A 22,867-nucleotide genomic window follows, 5' to 3' on the forward strand; every position below is an offset into this window, starting at 1 on the left:
AGCATGAATACAAATACAGAGAAAAAACTCACCACGCATGAATATAAAGTTTAAGCAATTATCAATTTATAACTTTAAAAATATAGAGATAAACAAAAGCCAAATTACACAAAATTTCAAAAAACACAGCAAAACAATTAAAAATAGAGTACCAATCATGGTAGGAATAAAATGCATGAACTCGAATTTTCAACACATAACTAGTTTTTCATTTCAAAAGTTTGGGATTGTAAAAGCATGAACTCGGCTCAAAAGGGTATCAGACAAGAAAAATCATGAAGCCAAATAATGAAGATGAACCAAAATAGTGAAATAGCGAAAATAGAGGTGGATGAATACCTGAGAGAAAACAGCGGAAGACAAAGGGCGACATATAGCGCAGACTCGCGAAGAGAGAAGACGAAGTGCGATGAATTGTTGCGCGAAGAGAGAAGACGAAGGTCGATATATTATTGTGCGAACTAGAGAGAAGATATGGCTTTTCTATTTGCTGCGACGGCGAGCATGGACTTCATTTCAATTTAGGGTTCTATAACATTGATTCTGATTTCGATTTTAGGATTTTGGGGTTTTGAGGTTTTGTTAGAATTAAAATTGAAAACTAAATTATGGTTACAATGCACCTATATTTTTTAAAACCAATTCAGTTAAAAAAACTGATTTTAAAATAAAATTTGCTTTTCAATTTTTTTGAATCGATTTATTCTAAAAATAATCCAGTTTTGGATCGGTTCGGTTCTCTAAATCAGTCCAGTTTTTGGTTTTTTTATCCACCCCTAGCCTGGATCATGTGCATGTACTTTAAACTACTTGAATTGGGATTAGACCGAATAGCCAAATTAACTTCACTGTAGTTAAAGCCGGTTCATGGTTCCGCCGGTTGAACTATGCAGTTTGAGTTTAATATACTAGTTCAGATGAAAGGAGAAAAATGTGTTTACAATATGTGCACACGTCACCAACACTTAAGTAGTTATACTTGGAATGAGGAGGATGGCTTAGAGCCACGAGTGAATGAAAGGTTGACATAAATTTGCAAGCAATTATATCCACAACAATTTGTAAGCAATAAGCAATTTATGTATGTTATAAATCACAAATTTTGATATTAAGTGAGTGAGTGTGTGAGTACACGTGAAAGAATCACTGCTACTTGATTCTTGTCTCTATATGTCCATAAGATCAGCTTGCTGTTCATGAAGGTACTGGCGATTTTTCTTTTCATACTGCTGTGTGGTCCCTTCATGTTATAATGTTTGTGGTCCTTGTTCAACATTCCTATCTTCCTAGCCCATTAATATGTTTTTTAACAGATTATAGATCTCTTACGACATGTGCAATCTCATCATGTTTCCTTAAAAATCTGAAACATATTTAATCAGTACTGTATATATCTTCTCGCCCTCCTAGATTATGTGATTTATAATGTTCACAAACAAAACGTTTAACTCCAATTATATATATCTTCTCATAGCATTGATTGAAATCATAATGAAACTCAAACATTAAATTTCTTGAAGATATATAGGGGAAGGAGTTTATGTATATAATTCATCATAAGTTTTTCACATTTATTTTTTATTCTTCTTTTCTAACAGTGATATTAGAGCTATGGAAGGTAGTACTTAGGTTTGAGATCCCATTATGTGTAGGAAAATAAATTCTAAATTTTGCTATAATATTATTTAAGACCTCTTAGTCCAATAAGGTTTTAATCAATTTTGTAGAGAAGAAACTAGTCACTATATGAGTGCATGTGTTTGTTAATCTTAGGCGGAACTTAGGTGTGTTTGATGGTGATTTTGCTTCAACGGCTGTACTCAAATATTAAAATTAACTATTGTATAAGAGTAGTAAAAATAAAAAGCCAAAGATATGAGCAAGTTTAGGCCTTCCTCCTCGTCCAAAGTATAATGGTGAGTTTCACACTACCATCATTAATCTTATCTTGCCTTAGATGGCCTAACATCTCCAAAACCAAAACAAAGTGATAAGGGGAAAGATGATCTTCATGTGGAAGATCTTTTGAAGTATTAAACTTACGATTAGGGTCACCATTCCAATTTATACACAGATAGAAATGATACGATGATGAATTAGCTCACGAATGTGACAAGACATGTTGTGATGGATTAAAGCACCTTTTAATAAACCCTACTAGTCGATTATAAGCTTTCTCTAAATCAAGCTTCATAATCATGAAATTGCTTTTCCCTTGCATATGACCTAGGGCATGAATAGCTACCCGCAAAACAATACACATGTTTGAAATAAAACTACTATTTTTAAAGATAAATAAGATAAAGAGGAAGAGTCTTATTATTTGAGCTACGACTTTAATGATAATTTCGTAAATAACATTGCAGAGAGAAATATGACGCTATAAAGAAACTCTAGACGAATAAATACACTTTCCGAATCAGAGAAACAATATTATGACCAGCTAGTTGAATCTTGTTAGAGTTGTCAAAACATTCAGATACAAAATTTAGAATAGAAGTTCCCACAATTTAGCAACTAGTTCTTAAAAAAGAGGGGATGATAATAGTTCTTAAAAAAGAGGGGATGATAATAAGGATTAAGAGATTTGATAACCTTTCATGTTGAAAAGATATTTATAAGGACTACTTTGGTTCAGAAAAAAATACATATTATTGATGCTCTGATGATAACAAAATAAAAGGACAATTGTTTAATTAGTTGCTTTAAGTGTGCAAGATATTAAAATTATATCAAATTCTATGTTATTAACTATCTACAATAGTAATATAAGTATTTGTGAGTTAGTAATAATTATCCATGTGTTCTTCGTTAGAAGAAACCCTGTGAAAATTGTTAACCGGTGATTAATTAATTATAAGTTACTAATGTTAGAGTAAATTATAACTTAGAAAGGGTAAGTCCAAATAAAGAGAATATGATTCTGGTTCAAGCCATATATTAGTTCCACATAATAAGTATTGATAACATCCTTTGCTTAATCATTGTCCGATAAATCCAATCAAAAATATGTAACACTAGATAAGTTGAAAATATATATAAGCTTTGCATCAACACTCTAAGTCATAACAAAGAAAAACTTATTGTGAAACCAAAAGAAATGATAACATCATCCAGTACATGAAATGCCACTTGAAGAGTGTGTCTGGATCATCTGATACAACGATCATCTTTTGCAATTGTCAGTTTCAATTGATCAATCTAAGTAAGATGTTTGATCCTATAGACAATACAAAGTACAATACACAACCTATCGACCATCTGTATGGTTGTAGCAGCTTTTTATGCATAGCACAACAACTCTTTTCACAACAGCTATATTTTAAGGATTGTTTAAGGAACATCGTTTGAACTGAAGAAGGTGTCGATGATCATCATGGCCATGGCAATGTCAATGAAGATGGTCCCCACGAGATTGTTTAGTTGGACATCCACCATAAGAGAGGAAAAAAAAACGAAAAAGACATGTTTATAAAAAGAATACATGTTAACAAAGGTATTTAATGAGACCAATTTATTTTGAATAATGGATTCATTAAGTGTGCAACAGTTAGAACAAGAAAATCAGAGGAAGATACTATAAGAAGGTAGCGAAGGAAGCAGCCAGAGGAAGCTACCAAAAGAAGTGACCAGAAGATGAGATTAGAGGAACACAAATGCATACACATCTGCGTCTGAAAAATAGGCCTCTGAGAGTTGCGTGCCTCTGAAGGTTATGAAGACTACCTATGATGTTTGAGAAGACATCCTCTGATAACTATGTCAGAAGACTACCTCTAAAGACTAATTGAAAAATGAATTTGAAGCATACCTCTAAAGTCCTTGTGTGCGTCAAATATGCACAAACTCAACACGCCTTTAAAAAGTTTGTATCAAGCTATCATTAACTCTGAAGAGATTGTTCAAACCATGCATTCAGAGCTCATATTCTACTAATCAAAAGTGGCAACACACTCAAAATGTTGCCTTTCATATGCAGCCTCTAATGTTGCACTACCTCTGATGATTCAACAATGCGATTTCCCCAGATCCACTAATTCTGCCTCTGGCTTTTATCATCCAAGAAACACAACATATCACACAAACAAGAAAGTCAATGGCTCTGATGGAAAGTCAACAACTCTGATTGAAAGAATTCATTATGATGAAAAAACTTAGCTGGATCATAATTTTTGAATATCCAAGAGCAAGCCTGCTTCCCTTCCCGCTTCAATCAATCAAGAAAATGAAGGAAGATTCGTGTGAATAGGTTCTTTTAACACAATCTGAAATTAGATGCAATTAAAATTATAATTGAACAAAATATTTGACCAAGGTGAAAAGAAGATATTGCTAAGTATTGTTCAAAAGAAGATATGGTCAAAATATTGTTCACAAGAAAATATGGTCAAACATATTGTTCACAACAAGATATGGTCAAAATGTTGCTTCCAAGAAGATATGCTCAAAATTTGTTCACAGGAATATACACTTGGAATTATTCACAAGAAGAAACGCTCATAAATATTTACAACAAAATACACTCATAATTTGTTCACAAGAAAGATATCATCCAAATTTTACAAGGACATAAGTGAAACCCTAATCTATTTCATAAATAGATACTCAATGCTTAAGAAGACAACACGAACTCATTAACATTGGAGTTCATACAATTCAGAAAAGCTTTTGAGAGCTCAAATTTCTTAAGTATTCAAAGCTCGAAGGTTTAAGGTCTAGAGAAGCACTTGCTCAAAAAAATATTTTCTATGTGTTTTAGTTTGAGAAATCTATTACAACAATCTGCTTAGTAGAAGCAAAACACAATTCGTTCTAATCATGTGTAACCCAACCCAATGTTGGCTTTAGTGTTCCTCGAGCAATTTGTGGTTTTCAGGTTGTGAGGAGAAGATTTGACTTGTATGGTCAAGATGCTTGTTTGCCTCAAAAAGTCTATAGGTGTTAGGTTATTTTGAGATGACTTACTTGTAGGGTCAGATGTTGTGTAATTCAACGATTTGAATTAGTAGCTAAATCCTTCTAACTGAAGGGACTAGATGTCGCTACCAAGTTGGTGGTGAACTAGGATAAATCTGCTCGTGTCACTTTATTTCTGCACTCTTTACTTCACTATTGCCTCTGATTACTTAAGCATGAATGTTATTTTCGTTGTTTTAGTTAAAATCACAAAATTTGAACAAGTTCTTGAATAAATATTTAAAAAGAATCACACTCAGGCAAACACAATTCAATCCCTTCTCATGTTGCCACCTTTAGTAAGATCATTGGACACAACATAGTAGGAAATGGTTCTCTTCCCTCTATTAAGCATAATGTACTAAGCATAAGTCAAATAAGCGACACTAGTTATGATGTAGTCTTCAATCAAAAGTATTGTAAGGCAATAAGTCAAACAAATGGATCCATACTATTTACTAGCCAAAGGATAAACAATATTTACAAAATAAATTTATCTAATTTAAACAAACAAGAAGTCAAGTGTCTTATGTTTGTAAGCGACAAACAATTGATATGGCACAAAAGATAAGGAAATGCCAACTTTAGGTTAATCTTAGAGTTAAAAAATTTGAACTAGTTAGAGGCTTGCCTAATCTTAAGTACAAATCAGATGTTCTTTGAGAGGATGTTAGAAAGGGAAACAGAGAAATCTTCTTTTTCTTCTAAAAATGTTGTTTCCACATCTAGACCATATGAAATTTTACATATTGATCTTTTTGGTCCTGTTAAAATTGCGTCTATCTGTGGTAAAATGTATGGACTCATTATTGTTAATGACTAATACAAATGGACATGGGTAAAGTTCCTAAAGCACAAAGATGAGTCACATAAAGTATTCATTATGTTCTACAAACAAGTGCAAAATGGAAAAGATTTTTGAATAACAACTATTCGTAGTGATAATGGAGGTGAATTTGAAAACAAATCTTTTTGAAAAATTTGTGAAGAGAATGGCATCATACATAATTTTTCTTCTCCTAAAATACCCCAACAAAATAGTGTTGAAGAAAGGAAAAACACGTCTCTTTAGGAAATGACGCACACCGTGATTCACGAAATGAACGTTGTCAAGCACTTATGGACATAAGCAGTAAGCACTGCTATTACATTATGAATATAATATATATTAGACCTGTTCTCAATAAGACTCATTATGAATTGTTGAAGGGAATAAAGCCCAACATTTCATCACTGGATGACACAATCTTTTATGTTTTGATTGAATCAGTAGTTGGAATAGTATATCTAATTGTAGATGATTAAAGAAGATAATGAATTCATGAAATAGAGTAAAACCATTTCTTATATCATGAATTATAGATGATTTATTATGTCATGATATCAATCCTCTTTTTATTATTATTATTATTATTATTATTATTATTATTATTATTATTATTATTATTATTATTATTATTATTATTATTATTATTATTATTATTAAATAAATAAATAATAATATTTTATGCTTCTATAGTTTTAGAAAATAATGATTCTGTGGGGAAATTAGATATCTTTTTATCATGCTTTTGGATTTTTTCTGTGTGAGTGTAACTGTGTGAGGGTTAAAATTCTAGTCCTTTGAACCAAACTATGCCTTTGTAGTTGGACTTTATCTAGTCTAAATATCTTTGGTTTTATATCTCTACCATCACTTTTATACTTCTTTTAAGTTATACAAAAATATATTTGTTATTTGAAACAAAAATATAGATACATGCGGTTAGTATTTAGTTGTTTGTTTTTGTTCTGGCAAATATATTCTATGTTTGTTATTTGAAACAAAAATATAGATACATGCAATTAGCATTTACCGTTTTTCTAAAAAGCGCTATCATATGTGGTATCTTCAAATACTTTTTTTCTTCTTCTAAAAAGTACTGTCGTAGGTGTTTAATAAAGTTTTTATAGCACTTTCACTCAGTCAACTCCGTGGATGACTTATTATAACTTATAAGCATCTAAACTCTCATAATGATATCACATGTAGAGCTTTTGAATTTAATGAGAATAACAGAAAATAAAAGCATATAATTACGCAATTGTTCGTAACAGGAAATGAACAATATAAAGAATTATCTAATAAAAATAGCAATAGACTAATTGATAAAACATGGGTGGGTCGTAAGGTATTCACGATGCTGATTGTACGTTCATCCCACCTAAAACACGATTGCAAATGTTAATTAACTAATATAAATAATAGGCAGATTTCTCATTTATTAGCTGCAGTGTAGGTTGATCAACAAATCATCATAAATGGCTAGGAACTACATATTTGAATGATAAAAGTCACACATGAAAGATTGAGAACAAAAGAAAAACTACTATTAGTAAAATATGCTATGAAATCAGTGAACTCACGAGTACAATACAAGTATCAAAGCCGCGTAAGTACCTGATATGAATATTTCCCTATTTCAGAAGTACCTATGCTTCATAGTTTTTCAAATGATAAAGCATGTACTTACGGTAAATCAATGGAATTTAATTGATGAAAACTAGCATTGTTCACTCTATGAATCAAACATTACAATGCAACCAAGATTGAATATCCTATCTAGTTGTTTAACCTTTTGATGATGCTTTTCAAGAATTGGGCCTTTCCAAATATCTAGCATTCAAGTACAAAAAAAACTGCTGCTCGGAGAAGTTTGATGATGTAGATATATGAGCATATCCACAATATCGTCCGTCAATCTTAGCCAAACAAATATCGTTCACGTACTTCAAAATATCACTCTTTTTGGATGAATGTCTGAGTTTCGTATTCCACAAATGACATTCACTGCAGTTGTAAGACCCATAATTTTAAAGTACCATTTATGTATTTTTGGTGTATTTTGGATTTTGGCTCGAAGGCTTTTAAGCCAAAGTTAATAATATTTTGGAGTTTTATAATCAAAAAGATATTTTGATGCCAATTAAAATTTCTCGTCGATAAATAAATTGAATTTAACTGCGATGAATCCTTTACGGAGAATTTATTGCGTTTCGAGTGAAACGGTAATTTAACAAATATCTAGATTTTGAGATATTTGTTAAGTTATATTTAATATTTTTATATGTGTTTGTTTGGGGGGAAAAAGAAAAGAAAACTAGAAGGAAGGAAAAGGAAAAGAAAAAAGTATATAAAGGAAAGAAGGAAAAGGGAAGAAAGGAAAAACAAAGGAAAGAAAAAGAAAGGAAGGAAAATTGGAATTTCCATCTCCTTCCTCTGATTGACCGCGGCCAAAATTCCCTCCTTTCTCCCATTCTCATTTTCGTCACTTTCTTTTCTTCAAAACTAGTAACCCAAGGTTGGGTGAGAGTTAGATCAAGGTTTTCCAACTCCACTCTTCCTCTTTGATTCGAAAACGAAGAAAAACGGTTTTTGAGATCCAAACACAAACCCCTCCGTTTCTTCTAGATCCAAACACTTGCTGTGTAGTCGAATACAGACTGTTGTATTCGAATACAGACATGCTGTTTTTGCCACTGACTTACTGTGTAGTCGAATACAGACTGCTGTATTCGAATACATTTTGCTACTGACTTGCTGTGTAGTCGAATACAGACTGTTGTATTCGAATACAGACATGCTGTTTTTGCCACTGACTTACTGTGTAGTCGAATACAGACTGCTGTATTCGAATACATTTTGCTACTGACTTGCTGTGTAGTCGAATACAGACTGTTGTATTCGAATACAGACATGCTGTTTTTGCCACTGACTTACTGTGTAGTCGAATACAGACTGCTGTATTCGAATACATTTTGCTACTGACTTGCTGTGTAGTCGAATACAGACTGTTGTATTCGAATACAGACATGCTGTTTTTGCCACTGACTTACTGTGTAGTCGAATACAGACTGCTGTATTCGAATACATTTTGCTACTGACTTGCTGTGTAGTCGAATACAGACTGTTGTATTCGAATACAGACATGCTGTTTTTGCCACTGACTTACTGTGTAGTCGAATACAGACTGCTGTATTCGAATACATTTTGCTACTGACTTGCTGTGTAGTCGAATACAGACTGTTGTATTCGAATACAGACATGCTGTTTTTGCCACTGACTTACTGTGTAGTCGAATACAGACTGCTGTATTCGAATACATTTTGCTACTGACTTGCTGTGTAGTCGAATACAGACTGTTGTATTCGAATACAGACATGCTGTTTTTGCCACTGACTTACTGTGTAGTCGAATACAGACTGCTGTATTCGAATACATTTTGCTACTGACTTGCTGTGTAGTCGAATACAGACTGTTGTATTCGAATACAGACATGCTGTTTTTGCCACTGACTTACTGTGTAGTCGAATACAGACTGCTGTATTCGAATACATTTTGCTACTGACTTGCTGTGTAGTCGAATACAGACTGTTGTATTCGAATACAGACATGCTGTTTTTGCCACTGACTTACTGTGTAGTCGAATACAGACTGCTGTATTCGAATACATTTTGCTACTGACTTGCTGTGTAGTCGAATACAGACTGTTGTATTCGAATACAGACATGCTGTTTTTGCCACTGACTTACTGTGTAGTCGAATACAGACTGCTGTATTCGAATACATTTTGCTACTGACTTGCTGTGTAGTCGAATACAGACTGTTGTATTCGAATACAGACATGCTGTTTTTGCCACTGACTTACTGTGTAGTCGAATACAGACTGCTGTATTCGAATACATTTTGCTACTGACTTGCTGTGTAGTCGAATACAGACTGTTGTATTCGAATACAGACATGCTGTTTTTGCCACTGACTTACTGTGTAGTCGAATACAGACTGCTGTATTCGAATACATTTTGCTACTGACTTGCTGTGTAGTCGAATACAGACTGTTGTATTCGAATACAGACATGCTGTTTTTGCCACTGACTTACTGTGTAGTCGAATACAGACTGCTGTATTCGAATACATTTTGCTACTGACTTGCTGTGTAGTCGAATACAGACTGTTGTATTCGAATACAGACATGCTGTTTTTGCCACTGACTTACTGTGTAGTCGAATACAGACTGCTGTATTCGAATACATTTTGCTACTGACTTGCTGTGTAGTCGAATACAGACTGTTGTATTCGAATACAGACATGCTGTTTTTGCCACTGACTTACTGTGTAGTCGAATACAGACTGCTGTATTCGAATACATTTTGCTACTGACTTGCTGTGTAGTCGAATACAGACTGTTGTATTCGAATACAGACATGCTGTTTTTGCCACTGACTTACTGTGTAGTCGAATACAGACTGCTGTATTCGAATACATTTTGCTACTGACTTGCTGTGTAGTCGAATACAGACTGTTGTATTCGAATACAGACATGCTGTTTTTGCCACTGACTTACTGTGTAGTCGAATACAGACTGCTGTATTCGAATACATTTTGCTACTGACTTGCTGTGTAGTCGAATACAGACTGTTGTATTCGAATACAGACATGCTGTTTTTGCCACTGACTTACTGTGTAGTCGAATACAGACTGCTGTATTCGAATACATTTTGCTACTGACTTGCTGTGTAGTCGAATACAGACTGTTGTATTCGAATACAGACATGCTGTTTTTGCCACTGACTTACTGTGTAGTCGAATACAGACTGCTGTATTCGAATACATTTTGCTACTGACTTGCTGTGTAGTCGAATACAGACTGTTGTATTCGAATACAGACATGCTGTTTTTGCCACTGACTTACTGTGTAGTCGAATACAGACTGCTGTATTCGAATACATTTTGCTACTGACTTGCTGTGTAGTCGAATACAGACTGTTGTATTCGAATACAGACATGCTGTTTTTGCCACTGACTTACTGTGTAGTCGAATACAGACTGCTGTATTCGAATACATTTTGCTACTGACTTGCTGTGTAGTCGAATACAGACTGTTGTATTCGAATACAGACATGCTGTTTTTGCCACTGACTTACTGTGTAGTCGAATACAGACTGCTGTATTCGAATACATTTTGCTACTGACTTGCTGTGTAGTCGAATACAGACTGTTGTATTCGAATACAGACATGCTGTTTTTGCCACTGACTTACTGTGTAGTCGAATACAGACTGCTGTATTCGAATACATTTTGCTACTGACTTGCTGTGTAGTCGAATACAGACTGTTGTATTCGAATACAGACATGCTGTTTTTGCCACTGACTTACTGTGTAGTCGAATACAGACTGCTGTATTCGAATACATTTTGCTACTGACTTGCTGTGTAGTCGAATACAGACTGTTGTATTCGAATACAGACATGCTGTTTTTGCCACTGACTTACTGTGTAGTCGAATACAGACTGCTGTATTCGAATACATTTTGCTACTGACTTGCTGTGTAGTCGAATACAGACTGTTGTATTCGAATACAGACATGCTGTTTTTGCCACTGACTTACTGTGTAGTCGAATACAGACTGCTGTATTCGAATACATTTTGCTACTGACTTGCTGTGTAGTCGAATACAGACTGTTGTATTCGAATACAGACATGCTGTTTTTGCCACTGACTTACTGTGTAGTCGAATACAGACTGCTGTATTCGAATACATTTTGCTACTGACTTGCTGTGTAGTCGAATACAGACTGTTGTATTCGAATACAGACATGCTGTTTTTGCCACTGACTTACTGTGTAGTCGAATACAGACTGCTGTATTCGAATACATTTTGCTACTGACTTGCTGTGTAGTCGAATACAGACTGTTGTATTCGAATACAGACATGCTGTTTTTGCCACTGACTTACTGTGTAGTCGAATACAGACTGCTGTATTCGAATACATTTTGCTACTGACTTGCTGTGTAGTCGAATACAGACTGTTGTATTCGAATACAGACATGCTGTTTTTGCCACTGACTTACTGTGTAGTCGAATACAGACTGCTGTATTCGAATACATTTTGCTACTGACTTGCTGTGTAGTCGAATACAGACTGTTGTATTCGAATACAGACATGCTGTTTTTGCCACTGACTTACTGTGTAGTCGAATACAGACTGCTGTATTCGAATACATTTTGCTACTGACTTGCTGTGTAGTCGAATACAGACTGTTGTATTCGAATACAGACATGCTGTTTTTGCCACTGACTTACTGTGTAGTCGAATACAGACTGCTGTATTCGAATACATTTTGCTACTGACTTGCTGTGTAGTCGAATACAGACTGTTGTATTCGAATACAGACATGCTGTTTTTGCCACTGACTTACTGTGTAGTCGAATACAGACTGCTGTATTCGAATACATTTTGCTACTGACTTGCTGTGTAGTCGAATACAGACTGTTGTATTCGAATACAGACATGCTGTTTTTGCCACTGACTTACTGTGTAGTCGAATACAGACTGCTGTATTCGAATACATTTTGCTACTGACTTGCTGTGTAGTCGAATACAGACTGTTGTATTCGAATACAGACATGCTGTTTTTGCCACTGACTTACTGTGTAGTCGAATACAGACTGCTGTATTCGAATACATTTTGCTACTGACTTGCTGTGTAGTCGAATACAGACTGTTGTATTCGAATACAGACATGCTGTTTTTGCCACTGACTTACTGTGTAGTCGAATACAGACTGCTGTATTCGAATACATTTTGCTACTGACTTGCTGTGTAGTCGAATACAGACTGTTGTATTCGAATACAGACATGCTGTTTTTGCCACTGACTTACTGTGTAGTCGAATACAGACTGCTGTATTCGAATACATTTTGCTACTGACTTGCTGTGTAGTCGAATACAGACTGTTGTATTCGAATACAGACATGCTGTTTTTGCCACTGACTTACTGTGTAGTCGAATACAGACTGCTGTATTCGAATACATTTTGCTACTGACTTGCTGTGTAGTCGAATACAGACTGTTGTATTCGAATACAGACATGCTGTTTTTGCCACTGACTTACTGTGTAGTCGAATACAGACTGCTGTATTCGAATACATTTTGCTACTGACTTGCTGTGTAGTCGAATACAGACTGTTGTATTCGAATACAGACATGCTGTTTTTGCCACTGACTTACTGTGTAGTCGAATACAGACTGCTGTATTCGAATACATTTTGCTACTGACTTGCTGTGTAGTCGAATACAGACTGTTGTATTCGAATACAGACATGCTGTTTTTGCCACTGACTTACTGTGTAGTCGAATACAGACTGCTGTATTCGAATACATTTTGCTACTGACTTGCTGTGTAGTCGAATACAGACTGTTGTATTCGAATACAGACATGCTGTTTTTGCCACTGACTTACTGTGTAGTCGAATACAGACTGCTGTATTCGAATACATTTTGCTACTGACTTGCTGTGTAGTCGAATACAGACTGTTGTATTCGAATACAGACATGCTGTTTTTGCCACTGACTTACTGTGTAGTCGAATACAGACTGCTGTATTCGAATACATTTTGCTACTGACTTGCTGTGTAGTCGAATACAGACTGTTGTATTCGAATACAGACATGCTGTTTTTGCCACTGACTTACTGTGTAGTCGAATACAGACTGCTGTATTCGAATACATTTTGCTACTGACTTGCTGTGTAGTCGAATACAGACTGTTGTATTCGAATACAGACATGCTGTTTTTGCCACTGACTTACTGTGTAGTCGAATACAGACTGCTGTATTCGAATACATTTTGCTACTGACTTGCTGTGTAGTCGAATACAGACTGTTGTATTCGAATACAGACATGCTGTTTTTGCCACTGACTTACTGTGTAGTCGAATACAGACTGCTGTATTCGAATACATTTTGCTACTGACTTGCTGTGTAGTCGAATACAGACTGTTGTATTCGAATACAGACATGCTGTTTTTGCCACTGACTTACTGTGTAGTCGAATACAGACTGCTGTATTCGAATACATTTTGCTACTGACTTGCTGTGTAGTCGAATACAGACTGTTGTATTCGAATACAGACATGCTGTTTTTGCCACTGACTTACTGTGTAGTCGAATACAGACTGCTGTATTCGAATACATTTTGCTACTGACTTGCTGTGTAGTCGAATACAGACTGTTGTATTCGAATACAGACATGCTGTTTTTGCCACTGACTTACTGTGTAGTCGAATACAGACTGCTGTATTCGAATACATTTTGCTACTGACTTGCTGTGTAGTCGAATACAGACTGTTGTATTCGAATACAGACATGCTGTTTTTGCCACTGACTTACTGTGTAGTCGAATACAGACTGCTGTATTCGAATACATTTTGCTACTGACTTGCTGTGTAGTCGAATACAGACTGTTGTATTCGAATACAGACATGCTGTTTTTGCCACTGACTTACTGTGTAGTCGAATACAGACTGCTGTATTCGAATACATTTTGCTACTGACTTGCTGTGTAGTCGAATACAGACTGTTGTATTCGAATACAGACATGCTGTTTTTGCCACTGACTTACTGTGTAGTCGAATACAGACTGCTGTATTCGAATACATTTTGCTACTGACTTGCTGTGTAGTCGAATACAGACTGTTGTATTCGAATACAGACATGCTGTTTTTGCCACTGACTTACTGTGTAGTCGAATACAGACTGCTGTATTCGAATACATTTTGCTACTGACTTGCTGTGTAGTCGAATACAGACTGTTGTATTCGAATACAGACATGCTGTTTTTGCCACTGACTTACTGTGTAGTCGAATACAGACTGCTGTATTCGAATACATTTTGCTACTGACTTGCTGTGTAGTCGAATACAGACTGTTGTATTCGAATACAGACATGCTGTTTTTGCCACTGACTTACTGTGTAGTCGAATACAGACTGCTGTATTCGAATACATTTTGCTACTGACTTGCTGTGTAGTCGAATACAGACTGTTGTATTCGAATACAGACATGCTGTTTTTGCCACTGACTTACTGTGTAGTCGAATACAGACTGCTGTATTCGAATACATTTTGCTACTGACTTGCTGTGTAGTCGAATACAGACTGTTGTATTCGAATACAGACATGCTGTTTTTGCCACTGACTTACTGTGTAGTCGAATACAGACTGCTGTATTCGAATACATTTTGCTACTGACTTGCTGTGTAGTCGAATACAGACTGTTGTATTCGAATACAGACATGCTGTTTTTGCCACTGACTTACTGTGTAGTCGAATACAGACTGCTGTATTCGAATACATTTTGCTACTGACTTGCTGTGTAGTCGAATACAGACTGTTGTATTCGAATACAGACATGCTGTTTTTGCCACTGACTTACTGTGTAGTCGAATACAGACTGCTGTATTCGAATACATTTTGCTACTGACTTGCTGTGTAGTCGAATACAGACTGTTGTATTCGAATACAGACATGCTGTTTTTGCCACTGACTTACTGTGTAGTCGAATACAGACTGCTGTATTCGAATACATTTTGCTACTGACTTGCTGTGTAGTCGAATACAGACTGTTGTATTCGAATACAGACATGCTGTTTTTGCCACTGACTTACTGTGTAGTCGAATACAGACTGCTGTATTCGAATACATTTTGCTACTGACTTGCTGTGTAGTCGAATACAGACTGTTGTATTCGAATACAGACATGCTGTTTTTGCCACTGACTTACTGTGTAGTCGAATACAGACTGCTGTATTCGAATACATTTTGCTACTGACTTGCTGTGTAGTCGAATACAGACTGTTGTATTCGAATACAGACATGCTGTTTTTGCCACTGACTTACTGTGTAGTCGAATACAGACTGCTGTATTCGAATACATTTTGCTACTGACTTGCTGTGTAGTCGAATACAGACTGTTGTATTCGAATACAGACATGCTGTTTTTGCCACTGACTTACTGTGTAGTCGAATACAGACTGCTGTATTCGAATACATTTTGCTACTGACTTGCTGTGTAGTCGAATACAGACTGTTGTATTCGAATACAGACATGCTGTTTTTGCCACTGACTTACTGTGTAGTCGAATACAGACTGCTGTATTCGAATACATTTTGCTACTGACTTGCTGTGTAGTCGAATACAGACTGTTGTATTCGAATACAGACATGCTGTTTTTGCCACTGACTTACTGTGTAGTCGAATACAGACTGCTGTATTCGAATACATTTTGCTACTGACTTGCTGTGTAGTCGAATACAGACTGTTGTATTCGAATACAGACATGCTGTTTTTGCCACTGACTTACTGTGTAGTCGAATACAGACTGCTGTATTCGAATACATTTTGCTACTGACTTGCTGTGTAGTCGAATACAGACTGTTGTATTCGAATACAGACATGCTGTTTTTGCCACTGACTTACTGTGTAGTCGAATACAGACTGCTGTATTCGAATACATTTTGCTACTGACTTGCTGTGTAGTCGAATACAGACTGTTGTATTCGAATACAGACATGCTGTTTTTGCCACTGACTTACTGTGTAGTCGAATACAGACTGCTGTATTCGAATACATTTTGCTACTGACTTGCTGTGTAGTCGAATACAGACTGTTGTATTCGAATACAGACATGCTGTTTTTGCCACTGACTTACTGTGTAGTCGAATACAGACTGCTGTATTCGAATACATTTTGCTACTGACTTGCTGTGTAGTCGAATACAGACTGTTGTATTCGAATACAGACATGCTGTTTTTGCCACTGACTTACTGTGTAGTCGAATACAGACTGCTGTATTCGAATACATTTTGCTACTGACTTGCTGTGTAGTCGAATACAGACTGTTGTATTCGAATACAGACATGCTGTTTTTGCCACTGACTTACTGTGTAGTCGAATACAGACTGCTGTATTCGAATACATTTTGCTACTGACTTGCTGTGTAGTCGAATACAGACTGTTGTATTCGAATACAGACATGCTGTTTTTGCCACTGACTTACTGTGTAGTCGAATACAGACTGCTGTATTCGAATACATTTTGCTACTGACTTGCTGTGTAGTCGAATACAGACTGTTGTATTCGAATACAGACATGCTGTTTTTGCCACTGACTTACTGTGTAGTCGAATACAGACTGCTGTATTCGAATACATTTTGCTACTGACTTGCTGTGTAGTCGAATACAGACTGTTGTATTCGAATACAGACATGCTGTTTTTGCCACTGACTTACTGTGTAGTCGAATACAGACTGCTGTATTCGAATACATTTTGCTACTGACTTGCTGTGTAGTCGAATACAGACTGTTGTATTCGAATACAGACATGCTGTTTTTGCCACTGACTTACTGTGTAGTCGAATACAGACTGCTGTATTCGAATACATTTTGCTACTGACTTGCTGTGTAGTCGAATACAGACTGTTGTATTCGAATACAGACATGCTGTTTTTGCCACTGACTTACTGTGTAGTCGAATACAGACTGCTGTATTCGAATACATTTTGCTACTGACTTGCTGTGTAGTCGAATACAGACTGTTGTATTCGAATACAGACATGCTGTTTTTGCCACTGACTTACTGTGTAGTCGAATACAGACTGCTGTATTCGAATACATTTTGCTACTGACTTGCTGTGTAGTCGAATACAGACTGTTGTATTCGAATACAGACATGCTGTTTTTGCCACTGACTTACTGTGTAGTCGAATACAGACTGCTGTATTCGAATACATTTTGCTACTGACTTGCTGTGTAGTCGAATACAGACTGTTGTATTCGAATACAGACATGCTGTTTTTGCCACTGACTTACTGTGTAGTCGAATACAGACTGCTGTATTCGAATACATTTTGCTACTGACTTGCTGTGTAGTCGAATACAGACTGTTGTATTCGAATACAGACATGCTGTTTTTTTTGCTGAATGCTGAAACAGCCTTGTATTCGAATACAGAGATGCTGTATTCGAATACAACAATGTTGTTTTGTTAAAAACTTCATTTCTCAACCTTGTTTATGCATGTTTGGCATATGGAAACCCTTTTAAGGTGCATGCTTAGTTGAAAAGTTGTTTTGAGCATTTAAAAACTTAATTGCTATGTGTTAACTGTTATTTTTTTTGGTTGGTGACCCTTTACAATTATTGTGGAAATCTGGGCTTTGCCCTCAGATGAGAGTCAGGACGGTCCTACCGGTTCGTACCCTACGGACGGGAATGGAGATGGGAACGCGTGATTGCAGTTTCATTAGGAGGATCTCACGGGGCGCGTGGAGATACTCAGGGTGTATAGCTTTTTGGTAGGATGATCTGATTAGGATGATGTATAGGAACTATGTGTCCTTCTTTTTGGATTGGAGTATTTTTAGTTTGGAAAACTGTACTTATACTATTATTGCCAGTACGACTTCTTATGTGAATGGGTTCCATGTACCATTTATGGTTGTGTAAATGTTTTGGATTTATAATTGGAGAAACTTTTCTGCTGCTTGTAAATTTTAATGACTCAGTTATTTATCCAAAAGCATTTTCTTGTTTATTTCTCTGTTTCAGTTTAATTTCTTTTGAAAAAAAAATATACCCTCGCTTTGAAAAACGGGGTGTTACAGCAGTAATGAACAATATAAAGAATTAATATCTTACTTTGATTATATAAATTATAATGATATTTTCTCAGGATCTTTTTTCAAAAACAATATGAAGAATTAATATCTTACTTTGATTATATAAATTATAATGATATTTTCTCAGGATCTTTTTTCAAAAACAATATGAAGAATTAATATCTTACTTTGATTATATAAATTATAATGATATTTTCTCAGGATCTTTTTTCAAAAGTACAATATACTGTCAAAATATTTTATCTTTGTGAAGTTGAAAATGTTATTTTTCACTAAAGTGTATATATTTTAAATATGCACTTTTGTATGGTTTAATAAAGATTTATGGATAATATATAAAACTAATTTACCTTGGAGGTATGTCTAGGTCTTGCCATTGACCTTGTCTTTGCATGAATTTCAGTTTTGCAAGTTGTCCTATGTTTCTGCATTAGAAAATCATATTATATTTACCTATTTAGAAAAATAAAATTATGTGTTTTGCATAAAAACTACGTGAATAAAACAACATAATTCATTTGATTGTTTTAAACTGTCTAAGCAATTGAGTAATAAGTTTCATCAAATTCCTTCTTGGATAGAAAGAAATTAAACATTTAGAAATAGAGACAAACTCTGCATAGTGAAATCTATAAGCCAAAATCATAAAACCTAAAACAAAATCAGATTTAAAACACATTCAGAAATAGAGACAAGCTTAGCATATCTATTATATATATTTAAAACAGACCCCCGAATGCCATATCACCCTCGAATGCCACATCATTCTATTGCATCCATGTAAGACCCATAATTTTAAAGTACACTTTATGTATTTTATATATTTTGGATTTTGGGCTCGGAGGCTTTTTAGCCAAAGTTAATAATATTTTGGAGTTTATAGGATCAAAAAGTTATTTTGACACCATTTAGAATTACTCGTCGATAAATAAATTTAAATTCAGTGCGGTAAATTCTTTACGGAGAATTTAATGCGTTACGGGTGAAATGGTAATTTAACAAATATCTAGATATTTGAAATATTTGTTAAGTTATATTTAATATATATATTTATATATATATATGTTTGGTTGGAGGGAAAAAGAAAGGAAATTAGAAGGAAGGAAAAGGAAAAGAAAAGGTTATATAAAGGAAAGAAGGAAATAGAAAGGAAGGAAAAACAAAGAAAGGAAAAAGAAAGGAAGGAAAAACTGATTTTCCATCGTCTTCTTCCTCTGACCCGCGGCCAATTTCCCTCCTTTCTCCCGTTTTCATTTTCGTCGCTTTCTTTTCTTCAAAACTAGTAACCCAAGGTTGGGTGAGAGTTAGAACAAATGTTTCGCAACTCCACTCTTCCTCTTTGATCCGAAAACGAAGAAAAACGGTATTTGAGATTCAAACACAAACCCCTCCGTTTCTTCTAGATCCAAGCTTCATTTCGCGAAGAGTTAGAAGGGAAAGTTGCTCACTACCACGCTACGGTGCTAGGGGACCAATTTGGAGGCGACGTTGCGAGCGGAGATTTTTACTGGATTTGCTTGCGGTACCGGAAACGCACGTTAGAGCTAACGCGAAGGTAAGGGCTCCTTCCAAACTTTTAGTTTGCATTGTTTTTGAAAATCGTTTCAGTAAATGAGTATTAAGAATGGGGAATCTCTTAATGACTTATTTACTGAATGTTTTGTCTTGAAAATCGTTAAGTTAAATGAGAATTAAGAATGGGGAATCTCTTAATGTCTCGCTTTTTTATGTGTGTTTCGGTAAATCGTGCTGACCCGGGATAGGTGGCACCTTGGTAAACAGTACGGGCCGTGATAGGCAGTACGTTTACGATTTACGTTTGGTAAGTCGTGCTGACCCGGGATGGGTGGCACCTCGGTAAACAGTACGGACCCGTGATAGGTAGTACGTTTACGACTTACGTTCCTGAGGGAATTGTGTTTGGTAAGTTGTGCTGACCCGGGATAGGTGGCACCTCGGTAAACAGTACGGACCCGTGATAGGTAGTACGTTTACGACTTACGTTCCTGCGGGAATTGCGTTTGTCCGTGAGAGACTGCGCAGGGGTTTGTCCGTGAGAGACTACGCCCTGGTTTAAGTTAGATGAGAATTAAGAATGGGGAATCTCTTAATGTCTCGTTTACTCGTGTATGTTTTGGTAAGTTGTGCTGACCCGGGATAGGTGGCACCTCGGTAAACGGTACGGACCCGTGATAGGTAGTACGTTTACGACTTACGTTCCTGAGGGAATTGTGTTTGTCCGCGAGAGACTACACCCTGTTGATTTGTGAACTGTTGGTTCATTTTGTTTGTGTAGTAATGTGTTATAAATGCTAAGTGTTATGTTTTGGAATTTGGTGATAACATGTTTGATTGCAATACCATTTCGAAATCCATGATGTCGTAGTAATTGTGTTATCAGTGTTAAGTGTTAAGAATTGGGATTATGCATGAATGTGATTGAGTTAGTTTATGAATTTTTGAAAGAATACACAGGTAAATCGATTTCCCAATCGATTGGATAGTAAACAGGGACTTGGCCAAATGGACAAAATCGATTAGCCAATCGATTTTGTAATCAGTTTTCGAAAATCATTTACGAAATCGATTGCCCAATCGATTGGGCCTAAGTCAGGGACTCATCCATATTCGACCAAATCGATTTGGAAATCGATTGGCCCTTAAGTCAGGGGCTCAGCTATCCTGTCAATCGATTGCCCAATCGATTGAATCAAGCCAGAGTTCAAAATTTCACTAAAAACCTTCAGGAAATCGATTTGGAAATCGATTGGTATTAAGTCAGGGGCTTGGCCAAATGAACAAAATCGATTAGCCAATCGATTTTGTAATCAGTTTTCGAAAATCATTTACGAAATCGATTGCCCAATCGATTGGCCATTAAGTCAGGGGCTCAGCTACCCTGTCAATCGATTTCCCAATCGATTGAATCAAGCCAGAGTTCAAAATTTCACTAAAAACCTTCAGGAAATCGATTTGGAAATCGATTGGTATTAAGTCAGGGGCTCAGTACTCACTCAATCGATTTCCCAATCGATTGATTTCAGCCCAGGATTCTGTTTCATCAAAATCCTTCACCCCAATCGATTGCCCAATCGATTGGCTCAGTGAAAATCCTCAGTTTTAGTTGTATGATTGATTGCTCATGAATCTATCCATGTCTTGGTTGTTATGTTATAATTAGGGGATTGAGAACTTCATTTTACTTTCATTTTTAATTGGCAAAGCATTGTATGAACTTTTCGCATATTGAAAATCCTGATAAGGTGCATGCTTAGCTGAAAAGTTATTTTTAGCATTTAAAACTTAAATGTTATGTGTTAACTGTTATTTTCGGTTGGTGACCTTTACAATTATTGTGGAAATCTGGGCTTTGCCCTCAGATGAGAGTCAGGACGATCCTACCGATTCGTACCCTACGGACGGGAATGGAGATGGGGACGCTTGACTGCAGCTACGTTAGGAGAATCTCACGGGGCGCGTGGAGATCACTCCGGGTGTTTAGTTGTGTTGTAAAATGATCAGATTAGGTTGACATAGAGGGATCAAATGTCTTTCTTTTGTATTGCATTTATTTTAAAATGGAAGACTGTACCTATACTAATATTGTCAGCTTGACATGTTATTTTCGATGGGTTACATGTACCATTTGTTGTTGGGTAAATGGTTTGGATTTATAATTGGAGTAACTTTTCCGCTGCTTGTAAATTATAATGACTCAATTATTTATCCAAAGACATTTCTTTATTTATTTCTTTGCTTTATTTTAAATTCTTTTGAAAAAAAAAATATACCCTCGCTTTGAAAAACGGGGTGTTACAATCCACCTATACAAATATTTCTCACATCAGTCAAAAAGCTGACGTGGACCTCTCCTCCTTTCTCCCCTCTCAATGTCTAATCTCCTTCAATCCTCCTCTCAATAATAATTTTATTTTATAGTAAATTTATAAATTATAAAATTATTTTAAAATTATTTATAATAAATTTATAATTTATAAATTATTTTACAATTTGATAATAATTTATAATTTATATTATTATCAAATTATTTTATAAGTTATTTTATAATAAATTTATAAATTATAAAATTATTTTAAAATTATTTATAATAAATTTATAATTTATAAATTATTTTACAATTTGATAATAATTTATAATTTATATTATTATCAAATTATTTTATAAGTTATTTTATAATAAATTTATAAATTATTTTATAATATTATTAGTCATTTACCAATGGTAATAATTTATATTATTAGTCATTAAACGTTCAAAATTCAATTATTCATTAATGTCAATTCATTTATAGTTACTTTCAATTTATGTTAATCCATTTTTTTTAGTAATATTTTATAAAATAAAAATATATATTCTATTTGACAGAAAATACACAAATTATCATTATAT

General features: G+C 35.3%; 1 long non-coding RNA gene across 1 annotated transcript; it reads left to right on the plus strand.

The window, feature by feature from the left end:
• Window positions 1-1,019: 1,019 nt before the first annotated feature.
• Window positions 1,020-18,335, plus strand: LOC140920986 (uncharacterized). Its single transcript, XR_012163803.1, has 2 exons — window positions 1,020-1,202; window positions 18,006-18,335. It is a non-coding gene; the product is annotated as an uncharacterized lncRNA (long non-coding RNA).
• The last annotated feature ends 4,532 nt before the right edge of the window (window positions 18,336-22,867 follow it).

This window comes from Cicer arietinum, chromosome 6 (assembly GCF_000331145.2).
Source record: "Cicer arietinum cultivar CDC Frontier isolate Library 1 chromosome 6, Cicar.CDCFrontier_v2.0, whole genome shotgun sequence".
Taxonomy (NCBI): Eukaryota; Viridiplantae; Streptophyta; class Magnoliopsida; order Fabales; family Fabaceae; genus Cicer; species Cicer arietinum.